Below are 18,700 nucleotides of genomic sequence, written 5' to 3' on the forward strand. Positions count from 1 at the left end.
TGTTCTGCATACAGTAAGTGTTCAAGCTCATTACGTGCATTAGAATTATCATTTAGATTTAAATAAAGTTTGCATTACCATGTACTAAGATTATTAGTACATTAATATAACACCAGGTCCTTTGCACAAAAATAGGTAGCAGAAATGAGAGCCACTTTTTACCTTCTTACTTTGAGTACATTTCAGAGCCAGTACTTTTCACTTTTACTTTTGTAAAGAACTTGAATCAGTACTTCGGCTTTTTTCAGAGTATTTTTAACAGAAGTATCTGTACTTCTACTTAAGTAAATACTGGCTGTACTTTTGCCACCTGCTCCAGATGTACCTTGCTAGCCAAGTTAGCTAGGCAGAAACTGTGCTAGCTAACGTCTCAGCTTTTTCTGCCCACTGCTTTGAAAAACAAGATGGTGACAGCTAAAGTGCCAAACGCTAAGTTTCAGAACAAGCTGACTGGTATGTACCTACGCTACATAACTACATTTTTAGACTATGATGCATCTAACTCATGATTCAGCTGCAGAGCTTCGAGAGTCTGAACCAAATCAGAGTCTGCTGTTAACATTCGTCTCAACTGTCATGCACTGACCACGAAACTCACACAGGTCACACTTTTCACACGCATTCGTACCACACGTGCATTTACACACACACACACACACACACACACACACACACACACACACACACACACACACACACACACACACACACACACACACACACACACACACACACACACACAAAATGAAAAAAGATTAAGGCCATTTTATTAATCCTGATTGTTTACTTAATGCTTTACTTTGTTGAATCTAATGGGCTTTAAAGGTGAGTGCTGAAAATAGCTACCCTAAGGTTTATTATTTAACACTTTACTGCACAAATCATATTCTGATGCTTTTTAAGACTATTACATTTCATTCATCAACATCTTTCGGTTGTTTGTCCTGGTGTGAGGCTGACAAAGACCTAGCAGTGAGCTTTTTTCTTATCAGTGTACCTGTTTTTTATACACTTCTAATAATAAATCCCAGTCTTGATTCACACAACTATTTACTGTTTCTGAAGAATTCTTTGTTTTCATAGTGTCCTCATAATAGACTAGTGCATGGGGGTGTTTTCTGATTTAATCCTAATGGTATTGACATTTTTTGTTTGGCCAGACTGTGTCTTTAAACAGAATCATGCACCCATGACTGAGCACAAAAATAGACTAAAACAGTGCTGTTAAAGTTGCTGCTCAATATACAGAACTCACTGAAGTGAAACAAAACCGTAACTATTTCTTTTTAACCTCGATTGAGTGCTCGGCTTCAGCAGGAGGTTTTTATTGGGCTACTTCTTGTCACTGAAATCTGGCAACAGATGCACAAAAATCTGGCAACAGATGTGCTCAAATCTGGCAACAGATTTAACAGAGCTCAGAGGGTGGACATATGAAAATATCTGCAACATGTTTTAATAATCTGTCAACAAAAGACCACTAAGCTCTAAACTGAGGCTAAGGTTTTCATTTTTACATTAATATTAAATATCCATTTTATCCAACCAGCTGCTCTGTTGTGGCTTACAAACCAGAATCACATCATCTAAACTACCATGATGGTTTAAACTGGCAGTGAACCCCATACAGCTCATGAAAAAACTGAATGATGCTGTACTCTACATTCAAATGACAACCAGCTCTGTAATCCAAATGCAAAGACAGGTCCCCATCCCACTGAATACACCCAACAGAAGCATCTTAATTAAGCTTTTTGGTTAATTAGTAACAGTTAGCTTTACAGGCAGATCATGGCTGAGGTTAACATGAAGAACGTGTGATTGAATTTATGGGACAAGCATGATTTAAAAAAACAAACAACAAAAAACAATGATTTCCAGTTGGAAAGAAATATAAACAGCAGTCTCACATGTTCAAGTCCCATTGTCTTCTTAATGCATCCATCCACCCCGGCCTCAAGTTCACTGTTGTTCTGTCCCTATATTAACTCCCATCTTAATCACTTCAATTTTATTTACAAATCACAACAAAGAGTTGCCTTAAGGTGCTTCATATTGTAAGGTAAGGACCGTACAATGATACAGAGAAATCCTAACAGTCAAAACGACCCCCTATAAGCAGCACTTGGCGACAGCGGGAAGGAAAAACTTTTAACAGGAAGAAACCTCCAGCAGAACCAGGCTCAGGGAGGGGCAGCCATCTGCTGTGACCGGGTGGGGCTGAGGGGAGAGAGACAGAGATTAATAATAACTAATGATTAAATGCAGAGTGGGGCATAAAATTGTTGCTCACAAGAAGGAGATGGCGCAATGAAAAGTAAATATGAGTCTTAAAAAGCGCTTACACAAATGGCCCATTGGACCTTTTCTTAAGGGAGAACAACTTCATGCTCTAACACTGTTCGGACTGTGCACTGTTAGATCTTCAACACTGAGGCTTTTTGAAGTTAGAGTTGGGGAAATAAATGCAAAAAAATAAACACAGGGTGTAATAGTGAGGGCAGATAAACATGGGAAATGAAAAACCATGCAAACCTTTCAAGATTTAAAGGAAAAAATTTTAAAAAGACAGATAGAAACTGACTTTGAAGCAGCCTCGCTGTAGAGTGAGGCAACGGAGACGTACACATTTTCAGAGGCTGCAAAAACTGTTAAGCTCATAAATTACAGCTGTGACGAGATGAATGGCTTCTCTGTGCAATGTTTCAAAAGGCAATATTTTTGGAATAATAAGTTCACTGTTGTAAACGGAGTGGAGGTCATACATATCCACTGAAATAGATGTCCATGGTTACAGCCAGAGTCAGACATATGTTTGTGGCTCTAAGGTTGTAGTGCACCAGGACCCCTTATGGGGAAAAAAAAGCTTTTGGCAATTGTGATGGGTATTCATATAAATGTCAGGAAGAGCTTATTGTTGTCTGATCAATGTATTCCTTGAATTTAACTAGTTAACTATGGACACTGCATTATTTCACTGCCACACACCAATGGGATTCATTAATTTAGCCTGAAGGCTAAGATAAGTAAGGACACACTGTGTTTTTTTTTTTCTTTTTTCTTCACTATAGCAGCTGAGAGGAGTACAAATACGGAATTCCCAGCCTCAGTTCGCATACTGAAGCACATGGTGTGCAGTATGTTAGCCAGCTGAGCGAAAATCTCGGTGGGAATTGACCCTTAGCCAATAAACTGCAAAGTCTCTTCGTCTCTCAGCCAGACACAATACTTAGTCATCAGTGAGACGCTCGGCTCAACCTGACAAATCCTTATTAGTTAAACTTAAAAGGTCTGAGAGGAAATATTTCCTTGGAGTTGCATTCAGGAGCACATTCTGGGTTCCAGGCTTGGTTTTAAGGAGTGTAATGAGCAGCTGCCAAGTGTGGGTGCCATTTTTTTTTTTTTAATCTAAATTAAAAGAAGTCCCACATAGCACGTAGAGTGTCTGATAACTGATTCACATTCACTTCATTTACATCTATTTCCCACTTGCAAATGTCCTGTTTATTCTCTGTCTTCAAAGCTGTTTAAAATACCTCAGTCTTTGCTATGTCCCAGATGAGCTGATGGAAAAGAAAAAAAAAACTTTAAAAAGTTTGATGTGTATTCTAATCAGTTTCCAAATTTTCAAAGAGTCAGAGTTAAATATAACCTCTAACATAAAGGGAACTATGACAGCAGAAGAACGCTGCTGCTATTAAAATATGAAGTGGATTTCAGCTTTCAAACAGCCTGCTCACTCACTAACTGGCTGGCTAAGGTGGTCCTCTATTGATTGCTCCTGCGTGTTTCTCTGGCCGGGCTGATCAATGACAATACTCATTTCAGCTAATTCCAAATCCAGAGCAGCGCACTAACAGTGCGGGTGTGGCCTTGTGAGGCGGGGGGGTGGGTGGGTGAGGGGGACTTTCACAGGCACTGACTGGAAACAATGTTCTCATTATTTGCGCTGCTTATTTTGTGTCTAAACAAGACCTTTCCAGCTAATTACCTCTACTAATGTTGCCAGGAAAATATAAATAATTTCCAGAGGGGAAAATAAAACAATCAATTAAAGTTTTTTCTTCATCCTGCTTGTTGATTGTGAGCACACCGAGCCATTCATTAATGACAGCGATTGATAGATCAGCAAACCTGATGACTCATATTACCATCAAGCATAAAAAGACCTAATGTTTGCAAACTCGTGAGCTGACCCTGTTATGGGAGCAGAATGAGAGGAAAAAGATGGCCGCTGTTGAGGTTAATAAACACAGACATGTAAAAACAAACTGTTGCCCATTATTGGAAAAATGCTACAGCGCTAACATGATGAGCCACATATATACGGCTAAGCTGGTTCACCATCTTAATTAGTAAAACCACAAACAAAAACAGTAAACGGTGAGTGACAACAAAATGTCCAGTGGAGAGTTGAACTCCAGTCACCTTGTCACCATTCTAGTGTGAGTCCGTGGTTGTTTGTTGTAGTCCAGTCAGTATATATGATACATGAGACGCTCAACAGAACTTCTTCACTCCAGGTCCTGCCTCCCTAACCTTTTGTCCCCAACAGAGATGAGTACTAACAAGTGAGGTTGAACTCATCTTCTTGTAAGACAGCCAAAGCTCTGTCCACAGAGCATGGACAGTGTTTGAGTTTCCTCCAGTGACCCTGTCAGCACATTTCATTTGAAGCACACATGTAAATATAACCTGCTACTTAGTCCAGGCTCTGGGAAACTACATGAAATATCCATGAATTAAAAATCACTAATGTACAGTAATTATAGACCTCGCTCGCAGTCCAAGGTGTCCAGTCGACTGTTTTACAGTCACCATGTTGATAACGGGGTTCTGTTTGGAAGAGCTTCAAGGGGCTACAGGCTGGTTTACTGCAAGCAGACAGAGATAAATTACCATTATTATTAGAGTATCTGCATCAACAGGACAAAGATATCACCTTTATTGATCCATGAATTTCTTCTTTCTACCCAAACAAGGGGTAGTCCATGTGGCCTCCACAGTTGCACATGGGCATGTCAAGAGGTCACAGTGGCACTGGACCTGTGCAGCTTGGAAGACCTGCGCGAAGAGTGGCAACTCTGTCACGACAAAGCGTGACACAGAGGCTCGCAGGCAGGCAGGTTTTACACTTTTTACTGCTAAAGGAACACACCACTGCAAAAACAGTAATCAGTTTTTCTCAGTAATCTTGTATCTAAAACTGCTGAAAGCTAAAATTGCAACTGATGATAAAATTACATTAACACAATGCTGCTTGACAGCCAAAAGTAAAGTACCGGTCAAAAGTTCGGGCACACTCACCCCTTCAAATGAGTGGGTGAGTGTGCCCAGTCTTTCCAGATAGCAATGAGTATTTAGCCAAAGTGTGGCACACATCTGCAGTTTGGCCTTGTCTAACAGTCTTGGCTCAGGCTGCAACTCAGCCACACGTCTATTTTATAAGGGCCAGATGGGGTATTGTGACATTTGGGGTCATGTCTGGCCCGTGGAACATTTGCCAGTACCATGAGAGCGCCTAAATGCCTGTCATGAAAAAAAAGTAGCCCAGATTAGGCCCAAATGTGTCTGCTATCTGGGATTAATTCTGGACACAAAGGAAAAATCGTACTACAGCTAGGCTGGAGCTGCTCCAGCCTCACTACTTTAAAAGGACATTGGCAACTAATGAACACCATAGAGCTATCAACATGGAGCTCCACGTTGCTGCCTGAAATCTTTGGTTCGCAGCCGCCTGAATGGGACACTGAAGTGCTGAGCAAACCTTTAAGATAAAGAGGAGATTAGTGACTGTCAGGGCTCGGGCTGGATGTGAGTACAGTGAATGAAGAGGCATTAAAGCCAGACAAAGCAGGACCATCCTGGCCAGACGCCACTTCCTCTGCTGCACGCGTACACACACACACACTCTACAAACAAACCCACTCGTAGAAAACTGCAGGCAAGCAACTGCTGGCAAAGGGTTGGAAATTAATGAGAACTCAGGGCACCAAAATGCCCTTTAAAGTTTAAAAAATGCTTAGGACACAAAAACTGTCAGACAGAAAACAGATAACACCACCTTCCATTTTTGAAGAACTCCTTTGCTTTTCATTCTCACCACTTTTAATTGGTGGAGGGGTCTATATATATATATATTTAGTGGCCACTTAAGGGGATTTTTTTTTGTCTTCTTTGCAGTGCACTGAAAGTGTTATCGGTCAGAAAATGATCAAGGACACAGCCTGAAGCAAAAGCATGCACTGACACCATGCAGTCTGTAACAGACCCCACACAAACCACACTGTCAGCAAAAGATGAAACTAAGCAATGGAGGCATGGAAGGTGGAGTGGTTGGGGACAATCTACAGCATTTAGTAACAACAAAACAGGGGCAGAAACATCCTCTGTGAAAACCCTCATTTAGCACGGGGATAAAAATCCTCTCTGCCTCTACCTGTGAAAAGTCTGTATGAATACATCCTCTGCCGCTTCCAGAGAACACAGGCAGTAACGTAAAAGCAGAGTGAGAATTGTTCTCATCACTGTGATAAGTGATGAATGGATGTTTGACCACAATGTGTCATTTTTTTTTGTTTTGTTTTTTTAACTTTGCAGCTCCAAAAGCTTTGCAGGCTTCCTCTTCGGCAGCATTATAGATAGAAAGCTCATTTGTAATTACGTAAGGCCCACTTACTCGTAAGAGTGAGAACAAAGAGTGGCTGTCAGGCTGCAGCCGACGGTCCTCCAACGCCCACCGAGTCAAAAACACACGTATGCAAAGAAGCAGGGGCATGCAATCTAAATCTAAATTACATGTGGGTAAACACAAGACAAGAGCTGCTTCCTTTGTTGGGATAATAGAGTGAGCAGCTCTGATATTGCCCTTATTTGTGTGAGTGTGCAGTCCACAGAATCGGTGAAGGGTAAATAGAGGGCAGAAAATGAGCATGCGAGACTATAAAACCCCCAAAATGAAACTGGCATTGACTGGGAAGGCAAGTTTACTTCTCTTCATTTGTGACATTAGGAACCTTAATGTCTGATGTACATCAAACTCTGACGCAGTGTTTATCAAACTGAAGAAAGTCTCTCATACAATAATATCATTTAATAGCATTTTACTGTAAACGCAGTGAATTCAAACAAAAACATACTGTAATGATTTCTTTAAACAGAAATTATCTTTTGAACCCGCAGCCGTGCCATCCCATTCGTTTTTCCGGGTTTTTAAGAGGGGAGCAGAGTGGAGGAAAACCAGGTCATGTTCTTTCATCTGTTGTTCGGTGGTGCCAAAAACAAGTGAGTGCTGCCTGTTTAAGATATCACTGTCACAGCTTGAAGATGCCTGACAGCAGCTTGACAATGGCATTAATCCTGCACGTGGCACTCATTGGACTGCTTTTTTTGGACCGGTTAAAAATGGATTTTTAACAGACTAACCCTTATTTAACCCGTGCTGATGCAATGTGTAGCTCCTCATTTCTTAGGCAAATATGTAGAAACACACATCCTGCGTTTGTGGAAAAGATGCTACTCCGTTTCTGAAGAGTCAAATTATTGGCCTGCATCAAGCAAAGAAAACAACTAAGAAGACTGTTGAAACTAAAATTGGGTTAAAAATTGTCCGACGCATTATTAGTAAAACTTGGAAGGATGGTGTGAACCATCGTCTTAAACGATTGCAATTGGGGATCACATAAACATTTGGTGAAATCAAATAGAAAAAATATCTACAGTGTAAAAGGAAGAGCATTCCCACATGCAGAATGTAGAGAGAACCAAAGGGATTGGGACTAAACAGTTTCAAAAAAACACTTATCACTTATAAAAATGCTTCAATTTACTCTGGAGCAATGCAAAAAGGTGAGGCGGAGTGATGTGTCCAGATTCAACCTGTTCCAGAGAGATGGGTGCATCATGTTAAGACGACAGATGGATGGAGGGAGGTACCCATCATGCTTAGTGCCTACAGTATAAGCCTGTGGGGGCAGTGTTATGATATGGGGTTGCTTCACTTCCTGAGGTCTGGTTTCAGCAATATGATCTCATAAAATTAGATCTGTGGACCAACCAAATATACTGAATAACCAGTTTTTTTTTCCTTCCTTGATAGCACAGGCATATTCCGAGATGAATCCCAGGATTCAAACTGTGAAAGAGTGGTTCAGACGTCATTTTCACACATGGCCACCACCAGAGAGCTTAACCCCACTGCCTAACTTTGGGATGTCCCAGAGAAGGCTTTGGGCAGACTCTCCCATCCTCATTAGAAGTTCTTGATGAAAAATGAATGGGACAGCTTACTTACATCATCAAAGACGGGTCAATGAGATATTTGAGTGTGTTGTAAATATGATAAATATTTTTTTTTTTTTAGCATTGTTAAACATATTTCAGGAAAGCACATTTATTCACACACAACGTGAAACAGCAAACCCCAGGGGGGGAAATTTCCCACTCACCTACTCACTGTCTCCCTCACACACTCCGAGCTAATTGGGAGTCGCCCCTCGCTGACCTCCCCTCGCACACAAAAAGAGTCATCGCCATGACAGCAGAGTCTTGCTCATTATCCCCAACAAGGGTCTTCCTTGTTAGAGCCCAAACTGCCACACCGCACCTGGCTGATATCACAGAAAACCTGAGTCCATGTTGCCACGGCAACCACAACTTGGCAACCTCGAATTGCCAGCGTTCCACTCCATGGGGGATTGATTGGGTGAGCAATGCAGTGAGAGGTGGATTAGGAGGAGTATTATTGTTTCCCTCGGTGCAGAGGGAAACGCAAGGCCTGAGCTTTGCCAGACACAAAGAGAATGGTGGACTCACTGAAGCAATGATGATAGCGCTGGCCCCAACTTGGCTTAACACAGAGATGAAAGATGCCTCTCATTTATCCATTACTCATTAATTTGCTAATGTGCTGCAGTGATTAAAAAGTAGTGTGGTGGCCTTCTGGCTGAGCAGGCTGCGGCTTGCTCCATGCGGTTACTAAATTGAAGTAAATGTCATTGTCTAACTGAGCGCAAATTCACAGCTATGGTTGCTTTTTTCCTCCAAAATATCTGTTCAATTCACAGCCAGATGGGAGCCGTAGTAAATATAAGTGCAAAGCAATTTTGCTAGGAGACTTTTGCAGCTGGAGCATTCGGCCACTGAGTAAAATGAACAAAACTCAAGTGAAAAGAATGATGCATCTGACAAACAGCCATTACCCTCTTCATGTAGCAGCTGTTCTGCGCCTCTCTCCTCTTGAAGCAGAGGAGAAGAGAAAACCACTCAGTACCTAAGACAGGAGAGCAAAGTGCAGCTGTTATTTGCCATCATCCATTAGCGAACCAGTCCGACCCATGAGTGAAAGCTGCAGAGAGGGGATCTCGTTGGTAGTCGTTAAGTCACCTGAGTTACACGCCTGGGCTGTGCTGCAGGTGTTCACATGGTGTGCAAACAGCAAATGTCAACAGCGGCACTGAGAGATTTCCATCAGCAGCTCCATTTAGATACAGTCAAAGTTTAGTTCTTCACCTGTTAATCTAGGTCCGCTTCACTGCAAATGCAGCTCGGTTCTATGGAGACTATAGCCTGTATCTCAAAGATGGATGTAGATACCAACATCACCCATTGGTTTCTGGATGCCACACGTCAAAGAGGCCACTGGCCAAACTGCTAAGGCCAATGGCATCTTTAGCATGTTGCCTTTAGGAGCCAGAAGTGACTGTTTTTAGACCATATTTAGCGAGCTTGGTTAGCACGCTGCATCCATAAACTGTGTAATGCACAGACATGCACAGGCATAGATACCTGATAATTAGTGCTAAGTAACCAGCTGATAAAATAGCTAGAATTTCATTCACCAACTGTCAGAAAATTACATTAAAAATGCTCCAAATGACGCCAACCAACAAACACAAACATGACTGAGAAATGACTACAATAAGGAGGGACCGAGGTTAGCAGATAGCAATTGTCTGCAGTAGCCTGTGTGTGCGCACCCGTCAGTCAAAGCACATTTTGCACCATACTTCAATCTGTGACCCTGAGCATGATTTCCTGACACGGCTGATAGTAAACAGTACTAGTCAAAAGTCTGGACAGGAGAAGGCTTTTTAATCACTTAAGGAATATTTAACCGCCTTGTAACATTGGCTCGTGCGTCCATGCTCACCACCACACACACATTAACTGACAATTCACATACATACATTCTTCGTCTGATTCCTTCCACTCTGTCAAGACACCAGTTTAAGCTCAGTACCCTTATGCACTCTCATTCTTGGAATATATTTAGTTTATAGACAGATAAAAGAGAAACATGAGGAAGGTGTAGAATTAAAGTAAGCTGAAGGTTTTGAACAGTTAAGCTAAAGGACTGGGAAAAGAGCAGCGTATCGCCTGCAAATGTGTGAGAGTTTAACTGATGATGTCATTAAATATCATCGCAAAGGGTGGGTCGGCTTTAATGTTCAAAAATCAAAGTGCGCAACAGCAACAACCACAAACTATAAAGTTACAGTCATATCATTTGAAATGTTTTCTTAAAGACTTTTTTATGTCAGTGTAAATTAATTTCTTTCACTTTCCCCTGAGAGCGCAGCGATCCCTGATCACCAAGCACTGTTAAATTCCTCTCCACATCACTGTATCACTATAGTTATAATTCCATTTATTCTTTAACCAGCTTTTACAAAACACTGCCCACGATGTCCACACCTTGTCCTGCTTCTTACACCTCCTGCTGTGTTTGTGCTCTCAGTGGTTCACAGAATAAAGAGGTTGTTGACCAGGCAACCTATCTCCCCATCTACACACTGATGGAGGGAGGGAGAGCCTGCTGTGATATGAATCAGATACTACCATGATTGGAATACAATGACCTCTCTCTCTCTCTCTTTCTGTGTTTTTCTTTTTCAGAACAAGGTTATCAGCAGAGATTATCTGGTTATGACAATGAATGGCTGCGTCATGCAGATAGTGAAGAGTTTACCTACAATGCGTAGCTCAGTTGTCCCTATGTGTCATTTTTATATCACGGTTATTAGTATAATGATGACTGTAAAATTAATAGCCAGAGGAAGAGAACTGCCTTGTGGTATGGAGATAATAATGCACAAAGGAGATAGCTTTACTTTGTTGACAATTAGAATATGCACTATAATAATTATAGTACCACAAATGTCAATGAATCTGCAGATTATATTAGATTTTATCTATACAATCTTGCATAATATCAACAGGGAAGGGAAATGATAATGTAGTAACGCTGCTGCAAAAGTAGGTCATACGATGTTTTATTCTAATGAATTATTACAGCCCCGTATATGCTATGCATTGCGTATGTATAATATCCCTAATGGAAACTGGAGGCAGTGTTTTTCTCAGTGTTTTACTCTCCGTGGGGGCGGCTGTGGATTAGGTGGTAGAGCGGGTTGTCTACCAATTGGAAGGGCGGCGGATCCCTGACTCCTCCAGCCCATGTGCCGAAGCATCCTTGGGCAAGTGCGTGCGCGGCCGTTAGAAAGTGCTTAGGCAGAGATAAAAGCTCTGTGTGACTGTGTGTGTGAATGAGACTTGCAGTAGAAAGTGTTTGAGTGCTCAGTTGAGTAGAAAGGCACTGTACAATTAACAAGCCATTTACTGTTCTTGATTTTAAGCATTGCAAAATTCTAATTTTTGCATTAACTGCTTTGATTACTCACACATTAAAATACTGAGTGTCACCTAATAGGGACCAGTCTAATAACTGTAATTAGGCCACGGCGATGTTAGATCTAGCTTTTGTGATACTGACCACCGTCTCTGTAACAGCATGTGTTTTCAGCATGCTAATTTGCTGATATCTGGGAATAGCAGTTAGGCTCACACAAATTCCACCGGGGCACGAAACCGCAGCAGTGGCATCCTGGTTCACCTGTGACCTACAGATACAGCCGCTGAAAATGGCTGGCTGCTCTTTGACAGGCTCACGGCCAGTCCTTGGCCTGTCCCCGGCCAGTGCTGAACCTTTCTGTAAAACGTTGATACAGATATTTGTTTGAAGCAAACATAAGCTAGAGATCGTTCAGACTGAGAGAGCGAGCCACAAGGCTGCCAGTGACACATACGATCTATGTTTATTGCCGACTACTGTTTCTGAATATAAAAGCATAAAAAGATTATTTATATATACAAAAAATTAATTTAAATGTCAATTAGTTATGACCAGGTCCTGACAGAGAAGGATGCATTTACCCCTTTGATTTAGTCTTCCAAACTTAATTAACTCAAGTGTCCAAATCATTTTCATGAGTCTATATCTTGAGGCCAGTAAGAGAAATGTTTTGATTGTGAGTCTTGCACAGGAAGCAGTAATTCAATGTGTTGGACCCTTCAGTAAGAGGTTATTAAATGTTTGTCCACATCACATGTATCAGCTTCTGAATATAAAAACTTAATGAAGCCTGTTGAGGCTGCAGCAGCCAAGGATGATAACAGGCTCTTACTTTTCAGAGCTGTGGCAGAGTGCATCACTTTACAGACTTTAGAGCTTTGGGGGGTAACTCCACCATCCACCATGAATCTTTAGCAATTAGGCAGAGAAATGGCAGGGTGGGTGGGGGGGTTGGGGGGGGGGGGGGGGGGGGGGGGGGGGTTGGGGAGAAGGGAGCTGGAAGGGGAAGCGTGATGTGGTGTGGTGGGGGTACGCTATTATATCCCGGAGTAGCAGGTGAATATACACAGAAGACTTCTGGGTAATGCTGCTCAGCATGTTAGGGGAATGCAACATTAGGGGGGAAAGAAGCTCTTTGATCAGTTAAATGTTGTGTGACCAGAACACTGGCTGGCAGTTTCACCTGTGTGTGTTAAATCTGGCTTGTAGCAGTTGGCAAACACAAGCTGTTTGTGCGAGCACTCTGCCTGACCAAATGAATACTGAGGACAAGGAGCTGAAACTGTAATCATGCTCAAACCAGAGCTGCAACACAATCATGATATCTATTATCCTTTATGGGGGGTCATCTGTGGTAAGTCATTGGTTCCAAACCTGGAAGCTGGGACCCCCTAAAGGGTCATGAAATCAGTCTGAAAGGTTGGTAGATGTTTCAAATTGAACTTTTTATCATCTTGGCTCCCTGCAGTTTGGTGGCCTGGCCAGGTTGTACCCCACCTTTGGCTCTATGACAGCTGGCGTGGGCTTTCGCTGGATGAGTGCTTAAAAAAATTGATTGATCATCTTTGCTTTTTGTTGTGAAACCTGGGATACTTTAACTTCTTCAGGATTACAAGAAGATTGATACCACCCTCACATATGCCTGTTTAATGTGAAGCAGGCATCACTTTGGAGTCCATAAAGTGTTTCCCACAGATTTTGTATTTGTGGTGGGGGAGGGGACTTTGTGCAGCTCCTTTGTGACACACATGGCCCTCCACTGCAAGATGAATCTTCAGAGCATAAGAACTACAGACACCAGCTTCTTTTCACCTCACCCCCAATTGGTTGGGACAGATGGCTGTCCCTCCCTGAGCCTGGTTCTGCTGGAGGTTTCTTCCTGTTAAAATTGAGTTTTTCCTTCCCACTGTCACCAAGAGGGCTCATCTGATTATTGGGGTTTCTTTGTAATATTGTAGTGCAGGGATCCTCAAATCCAGGCCTCGAGGGCCGGTGTCCTGCAGGTTTTAGATGTGTCCCTGCTTCAACACACCTGAGTCAAATATAGAAGTCATTAGCAGGACTCTGGAGAACTTGACTGCATACTGAGGAGGTAATTCAGCCATTTGATTCTGGCATGTTGGGACACATCTAAAACCTGCAGGACACCGGTCTTTACCTTACAACGCAAAGTGCCATGAGGCAGCTGTTGTTGTGAATGGATACTATATAAAATAACCCCCCCCCCCCCCCCCCCCCCCCCCCCCCCCCCCCCCCCCCCCCCCCCCCCCCCCCAAGTCACTGCAGCTAGCTATGAAAACTTCTCCCCAAAATGCTTTTTAAACTTCAGTTTTTACAACATTAATATGGGAGTTAATACAAGGGCTTTAAATGTGCAAGAACGCAGCTCGTGTTAGGTTTGTATAACTGTTCCCCCCTTTTCCAGTCTTTATGCTCATCTAGATTAACTAACTGCTGGTTGTGGCTTACAATTTAGTATAAGGCTATGAGAATGGAATCAATCATCTAACCTCATGTAAACAAGAAAACAGTTTTTATTAGGAGGGGCATGTGTATTAGTGGACTGGATTAGACCCAGAAATGTGCATGTTGACAACAAAAATGTTCGTCTTATACCAGTAACATTTTTCTCATCATAAAAATTCTCATTATTAAATCTAAAATTTCACAAATTATTATTTTTCTTGTTCACAGGGTAATGATCTCATACCTGCAAACAAAAACTGGATGCTGCAATTGCATTATTTATTTATTTATTTTTTTTTTTTGCACCACACCCTATTTGAAAAAAAATCTTTTGTTGTTGTTAACCCAAATAATCCAAATGTCCACTCAGTGATGACATAGTAACACCTCTGGTTATTCGTCATTCATATGTTAAACTAGTGGCCACCTGTCAGCCTCTCCATTGATGCATAGCTCACCACCTGGAAACATAACTGTTGCTAACTAAGGATGAATTCTTTGGGTTCCCCCCCTTCTCAATATATAACTTCCCCTTCATACACCAATGACTGCCAAAATTATATAAGCGTATTGACATCAACTCAGATTTCCCTGTCCTACATAAGCTACGCTGCTGGTTAACCCCCTCATGTCCATCACATTAAACTTCTAATGCTTCTAAGGCTACCCAGCTTCTCAGTTTCAACAGGGATCTGTGAGCTGAAACACTATAGTCCATAAGAGAAGACAGAGGAATTAGCCTCAAATTAAGCATCTTAAACCACCATGCAGCCCACAGTGGCTGGAGATATACTGGAAGGCTGTGAAAGGGCTAATTTGAGCCCCCCCCCCCCCCTTCTGATAGGTCACAGAGCAGAAATCCACAGACAATTAACAGGAGCAAACATTATGTTGCTGTCTGCTGAAAAAACACTCTTTTTTTTTTTGGCAACGTGATGAATGAGATTAATTACTCCACAGCTGAGATTCAGAGAAACAGCCTGGAGCTGATCGAAAACCACACTGTGGTGGTGGTGGTGGTGTTTTTAATGATCAACATGGAGCACACAGGCAGCAAGGTGCTCTACATCCGTCCACATGCCTCAGTGATGGCTGAGGGAAACTCCAATCCGGAGCGTCCACGAGCAGCGCTCTGCAAAGACAACACAAAGACGGCGCAGCCGGCGCACGATGAGCCGCTGACACCCGCGATAATCACACGAATATCACTCATATTTAGGTCAATCTGAAAGTAGCCTAATACCGTTTTCACATCAGACAGCCCCCTCCATCCTCCGACCCCCACACTCCCCGGCCTCGGATGGATGGATGGACGGCGAGTCAAGCTGAAATAGGGGGTTCCATTTTCACTCCACGATCAATGCAAGCGCACCACAGCCCTTTAGCGCATCGTGGCAAAGAGGGGGTAAAGAAGCACACGATCTACACCACGCCTCGGAACAAACTGACAAAAAAACCCAGCAAAAACATCTGGCACACACTTCGACACACACAATACAACATGCAGCCATATTCGCAGCACGCTGTCATATTCTAGCATTTTTTTCTAGGCAGCTGCACAAATGGGAGGTGTGAGACGAGCGGAATGAGGAAACTGAAATGACATTGCGCCTGCTTACTGTAAAATAAATTCCCTCGGGGGGGATGGAGAGCCTCCTTTTTTCCCTCTTGACTCCCCTCCTTTCCGACGTGCGAATTTCCCGAAATTCAGACCATGCAAAAGAGCCAGTCAGTCATTCCACCCCTCCGAAGTATTTGGTCCTGCTCGGCGGTAGCGTGAAAGGAGAAGGCAGAGCCAGCATCCGAGAGAGGAGAGACCCAGCTGTGGGGAGGAAATGAGGAAGGAAGGAGCGGCCGGGCCGGAGCACTGCGCACAGGAGAGAAGGCGAGGAGAGCGGCAGAGGTGCTCTCTCTCTCTCTCTCTCTCTCTCTCTCTCTCTCTCTCAGTTCACAATACAACATCACCCTATCCTTGCCAGACAGACGGACAGACGGCTTGGGTACCAGTATCCGCAGCGACACCCACTGGTGATGAGAGGGACTACAGAATGGGGGTGATAAACGCCACAGGACGGCGGCAGCAGCAGCTGGAAGAACGAAGCATGTGTCTCACTTTACTGCAGATACTTTTAGACAGCATTAAAGGTGCAATTTGCAGAAAATTGTATGATGTTTCTCTAGAAGAGGTCACTGCTCTTTCTGTTAAATAGGCACGAGATACTGAAGCCACTTGAATACTGATATAAAGAGTGTTTTTGTGGTAATAGACAACCGTAGACACTCCTATAGCTCCTATATGGTCATCACTCAAAAAAAGTAACAGTTTGCACTTATCCATCATTTTATTGTCCTTTCATACAATAAAAATAAAAGTAATGTCCACATCTCCACTTCACAAAAGTTGGACACTTGACCATATCACCCTTCTCTGTGTAAAAGTGAAACAGGAAAAAAAAAAAAAAAAAAACATTTAATACACTATTTGCTGGATGGGTGGCGTTTCTCACTGGATTCTGCAGTGATGGACTGATGCTAACCTTAGTAGATATTCATTCATAGACATCTTTGAAATAAATTAGCTTTCATTTTTCTTTACATTTTTGTTGATATAAATTACTTGAAACTCACCGTTGTCACCTTTAAGCCTGAAATGTGTTAGTCACAGTCAGCTGCAGCTGCAGAAAAGATGAACTGTTTTCATTAGAGTTGCTGAACAGAAAAAAAAGTCAGATGCAAAACATGTTTTCCATAATTTAAGATTTTCTAATGGTAGACAACAAGGTTAACGCTGCCTTGGTTGTAGGAAAATGGGAAAGAGGATTAGGATGTTTAAATAATAGACGGCACAGCACAACAGAGGGAGAGTTTATAAAGCACAGTTTGGTTCCTCAAGCTGTGAAGTTATACATTCATAATGTCCACTTGGATGAATAGATAAAAGTGGATAAAAAGAAGTACAACCTAAAATGTGCTCACTAAATGCTTAAACATTACAAGTTTTATTAATATGCCAAGTTTCCCTTACTCTGTTTTTCCATTATTGCATTATATTTAGTTCCTTGGTTCTTCATTATTAGCCTGCTGTTATTGTTTATTTGTCAAAACTAAAAGAATAATTCACATTTAACTATTTCTTTAAATGTTATGTAACTTGGTAAATATCTTGTTTGAAAACCTAAATCACAGTGGTTGTTGCTTTTTCCTTCAGTCTGATTTTTAGCTAGAGTATAGATTTTTATTTTTTTTTATCATTAATAGAAGGGAAAATGAGGGTATTTTTAGGGTCATGCTTCATTTACAGCTGAAGTATCAGTTATCCCAAACTCTGTAACCCAAAAGGAAATTTGAACTAAGCTGCTATAGTAAAACAGTTTTTATCATAAAGAATGACATGCTTTATTCTGATGGGGTTACTTAAAACGATGAACCCTGTGCAGACTTTTTTTTTAGATTTATGAAGGAGAACTGGATGCCAAAGTAATCTTAAATTGTGAGCCAAAGATAATTTCCAGCTTTTGCGTTGCATATGTTCATTAGTGTTTCCTTGGCTGGCTCATGGGTTTCTGCTCGACCCATAGACTTCACACTCTGATGATGTCACAAAATTGAAACAAATTTTTCTTGGTGCTAGGCAGGTTTTCTGAATATAGAACTTCAATAGATTAAAAATGAAACACTGATGAAAACACACAGCCTTGTTTTCATTTGGACATGTTCAGTTTGATGTTCAGTATATAGTGCCACTTCACAACAAGAGCTGCCTCAGGGTTAAGACCTGATACTGTAATCAGAGAATACAACAATCAGATGATCTCCTATGAGCAAGCGCTTGGCGATTGTGGGAAGAAAGAACTCCCTTTTAACAGGAAGTGAATTCCAGCACAACCAGGCTCAGGGACGGGCACCCATCTGTTGGTACCATTTGGGGGGTGAGGGGATACATTGAATGGGTCGCAACAGCTACTTCCAACTTGTTCTGATTGAGGAGTTTGCACTCTTTGTGCTGCCCTTCCAGCAGATCCTGAAAGCATCGCTAATGAACCACCATGGCTCCCACAGCTTCTGCATGACCTTCATTTCTAGAACAAACCTTCATCCATAGCGCTCTTAAAAATGTGTTCCCATGCATTAGAGCATTTCTGAAGTACACACTGATGCATGCAAACCAGCCAGCTTTAAGATGCCAAGAGTTACCATTTCATTCGCAGTATTGGAAAACAAGAAAAGAACATTTCAAAAAGGCAAGTGAAGTGAGAGTGAGAGAGCTTCCTCATATCAATAAGCTCCTCATTTGCCAGTGCAGTTGTTTTGCACAGCTACATTTTCCTGGGGAGATGTCCAATTAGCCAAACTTCATACACCTGTGTGAGACGGAGTGTAAAAAGCAGAGCACCGTGATCAGAGGAATATCGAAAACAGCTTTCAGTCAGAGTCAGGCAATATTTTTAATAAGTTGTTTGTTTGAACTGTCACGACCTGGCTCAGAAGCCATGGCAAAAAAAAGAGTGGGATGCAGGAAGAAGGCCAATAAATACTTTTTTTTTTTTTTTTTAAAGCAGAAAACTTAAAAGCAGCATAAAGCAAACAAAAATAATCAGTGTT

General features: G+C 42.0%; 1 protein-coding gene across 4 annotated transcripts in view; it reads right to left on the reverse strand.

The window, feature by feature from the left end:
- The window catches only part of ctnnd2b (catenin (cadherin-associated protein), delta 2b), a 194,722-nt gene extending 178,814 nt beyond the window's left edge, over positions 1 to 15,908 (reverse strand). For all 4 annotated transcript variants that reach the window (XM_030752045.1, XM_030752044.1, XM_030752042.1 and 1 more), the window contains exon 1: positions 15,718 to 15,908. The gene's annotated coding sequence lies outside the window, so the exon portion shown is untranslated. The remainder of the gene's footprint in view (positions 1 to 15,717) is intronic.
- Between the last annotated feature and the right edge of the window lie 2,792 nt (positions 15,909 to 18,700).

Source organism: Archocentrus centrarchus, chromosome 17 (genome assembly GCF_007364275.1).
Source record: "Archocentrus centrarchus isolate MPI-CPG fArcCen1 chromosome 17, fArcCen1, whole genome shotgun sequence".
Classification (NCBI taxonomy): Eukaryota; Metazoa; Chordata; class Actinopteri; order Cichliformes; family Cichlidae; genus Archocentrus; species Archocentrus centrarchus.